The following is a 3206-nucleotide window of genomic DNA, read 5'->3' as shown; positions in this document are numbered from 1 at the left end:
TTGGCTACTGTTGATGCTGAGGAACGCACGCCAGATTTCCAGTTCTATATTCAGGTTTAGGGAACTGGTTATGTTTAAAGGGGGGGAAACAACCATTTCTCTTTGTCCGGGTTACTGACTCCGGAGAAGCACTCCTCAGACTGTTCCGAGGGCAAACAATGAGTCATTCATGCTGCCAGCCCAGGCGGTGCACGCAGCTCAGACGGATGTGCAGTGCGCCCCGGGGCCACCGCCCGCGGGGAGCCCGCCGCACTGCGCCTCCCCGGATTCCCGCAGCCGCGGGGAGGTGGAGGCAGGGCGTCCTGGAGCAGCCCGAGCTGGAAACGGACAGACGGGCCTCCGGTAACCAAGGCTGTACCTCCGCGGTGCCAGTCCCCAGGGGCCGCCCAGAGCTGTTTGTCAGCCTGTGATTGGCTTAGAGGAGGGGTGGAGAAAGGACAACACGTTGCCCAGGATATATTTAGTTGAAGGGCAGCTTGGGACGTGCTTAGACAAGGGAGCTTTTGTCTTTATGCTCAAGTGAGCTGTTACACTCACACACACCCACACACACACCCCACACACACCACCCCTCCTCCACCCATTCCTCAAGGGTTGAACACCTTAAGCCACATACTGATTTGCTTCCCACCTCTTCCGCGGAGGATGTTTTTCATCTGAGAATTTAGAATTTTCTGGGGTTTGTTATAGAAGAAACTGAACAACCCCTCTGCATAACTGACTCCAATTCAAAGCACAAACGTTTATTGGAAGGCACCATTTCTAAATCAGATGATTTCCTAAGGTGCCCGTGTGAGTTTGGATTCTTACAACTAATTTCCTGTAGCTTCCAAATGAGTATTCGGTGTTTTCAAATGCCCTGACTTGGACAAACTTATGCAGTCTAAGCTATAATTAAGTTTTATAAGCTGACAGTAGTCTGTTTCACTTGAGTTGATCCATATTTTCCAGTAATGAAAGATGAACTTCTGCACTGCTGAGCACAGCTTCCTTGCAACAGATTACTGACGAGCCATGTAATGGGCCCTCTTCTGTCCTCCTCTGAACTGGCTGAGAACTGCTACCTTGGTGCAAGGCTTCACAACCAATATGTAAATACTTTGTGCATGGGTGTGTGTGTGTGAGGGGGAGCATTGTCTGCTATTCAGAAATAGCACAGGAACTATTTTACATGAAAATCTCATTTGCAGTTACGAACCAGGGGCAGAAACATTTGAACTAGAAGGCCCTGTGGTTTGGTCTTTTGTTCCATTTTTGTTTTTCACATAGAAAATCTGGCTAACGACACTATTACAGGTTTTTTTTTCACTTGTTAAATTTTAAAGTATTTGAATACTTGCTAGGTTAAAGATGTTTCAAGGGTATGAAAACGAGCAGTACATCTTCAGAGATCTGATAATTTTGTGAATATGTTCCCTTTCTAACTAAAGTCTGACAAGTATTGAAGGTAGAACATTTGCCTCTACAGAAAGGACAGTGTAAGTCCGAGAAGTTAAGTGGCTCCTACTCCGGGTTACAGGACTTGGTTTCCAGCTAAGTTAAGTTTCTGTGGTGAATACAGGTGACCTGGGTTACAGCCAGGATTTGATACCCAGGTAGCAACTGCTGGTGGTAAGAGATCCCTGGAGGATGGAGGTGGCATTGTCTTTGGTGTTTCTGGCAGCCTTGCATTTGCAAAAGGAAATAAGAGACATTTTGTTGGAAGTTCTTGCTCACTTCTGTTTTAAGACCATTCCCGCTAATACCACACCCCCCCCCCAAAAGAGTAAAATTTCTTTTTAATAAAAATGGGAAAGGAGTGAGAGCTTAAGAAAGTTTTCTTGTATTTTATGTGATACTTTTCCAAATATTTCATTTTGGAAGTATAACCTTATCTCATATCTATTTATTAAACAATACTTTATGATAAGCCAAACATCTTGCAGGAGTCAGAAAGAATTTTTACCTGGCTTCTTTCATTCAGCATTATGTATTTTCTATTCATGCATGTTTTTGTATTTAGCGATAGTTTGTCCTTTTTATTGTATGGAAATACACAATTTGCTGATCCAATGCACCTGTTGAAAGTTTGGATGATTTCCAGTTTGAGCTATTATAAATAACATTGTTATGACCATTTGTGAATACATTTCTGTGTTGACCAGCTTTCCTTACTCTTGGATGAAGATCTAAGAGTGGAGATCCTGGATCATATGACAAGTGGAGTCATTTCAAAATGTATCCCACCACTTTGACCACTCTCCCTTTAGAGAGCTGGGATCGTCGTCATTGAATAAAGTGTGAGAGTCACGGCAGCTCAGCCAGTACCCTTTTCAGCATTGCTGCACTAGCTTGATTACTGACGCAGAAGCATTGGAGTTTGCCTTCTTGGAAAAGTACTTTCAGATGCCTCAGAAATTGGCAAGAAGTAGAGACTCCTGCCCCTTCTGAACTGTGGCAGCCATGGATTTTTACACCCAAGAATGTATCACCTGCCTGGTGTTGGACAGATCCTGAGCACTTGAGACATCTGTTCCTGTATTACCATGAGCAACTGACAACTGAAGAAGAGATCTCTAGAAATACTGGGTTACTTAGTGACAAGCAGGTGGCTTTCACCTGTATTTCATTTTCTCTTATACAAGTACCTGTTTTTTAATTGATCTCAATAAAATGTTGATAAGGGAAAAAAAGAGCTGGAATCAAATGCCTTTCCATAGACTTACTGATTGGCTTCTAGTGAACATAATATAATCTGATCAAGTCATATTATGTGTAATTCTGGTGCTAGGTCATTAAAAGGATATTACCTCCTTTCTCTCCCCTCACTCATTCTGGAGCTCTTGCCTTGGGAATAGGCTCTCTGTAAGGAAATCCAGCCCACAGGGAAAAGCCTGTGTGACGATTCCAGACCATAGCTCCAGCCAAGGCACAGTCAACACCAGCATCAACTACTAGTCATATATGTGAACAAACTTTTAGACAATTCCATACCCAGCCTTTCAAGTTTACAGCTGAGGCCCCAACACAGTGGAGCAAAGACAGCAATCCCCGACAGCATTCTGTCTGAATTTCTGACCCATAGAAACGCTGACAGATTAATACAAAATAGTATTGCTATTTATGCCACAAAGTTTGAGGGTAATTTGTTCTGCAATAATAAACGTAGTAGATGGTGATGAATGTTATAAGAAGCTGAGAAACTGTTCTTCCAAGTGTTTTCATTG

The 3206-nt window shown here is 43.2% G+C and overlaps 1 long non-coding RNA gene across 1 annotated transcript; it reads left to right on the top strand.

Annotated features, from left to right (window-relative positions):
• The first annotated feature begins 401 nt into the window (after positions 1 to 401).
• Positions 402 to 2672, top strand: LOC123522430. The gene is made up of 3 exons (XR_006680709.1): positions 402 to 792; positions 952 to 1091; positions 2145 to 2672. It is a non-coding gene; the product is annotated as an uncharacterized LOC123522430 (long non-coding RNA).
• Positions 2673 to 3206: the final 534 nt, after the last annotated feature.

The sequence above is a fragment of the Echinops telfairi genome, unplaced genomic scaffold (genome assembly GCF_000313985.2).
Source record: "Echinops telfairi isolate 266 unplaced genomic scaffold, ASM31398v2 ScPeMD7_7409;HRSCAF=8447, whole genome shotgun sequence".
Taxonomy (NCBI): domain Eukaryota; kingdom Metazoa; phylum Chordata; class Mammalia; order Afrosoricida; family Tenrecidae; genus Echinops; species Echinops telfairi.
Note: the sequence above shows the minus strand (reverse complement) of the source record. Positions and strands in the feature narration are given on the sequence as shown.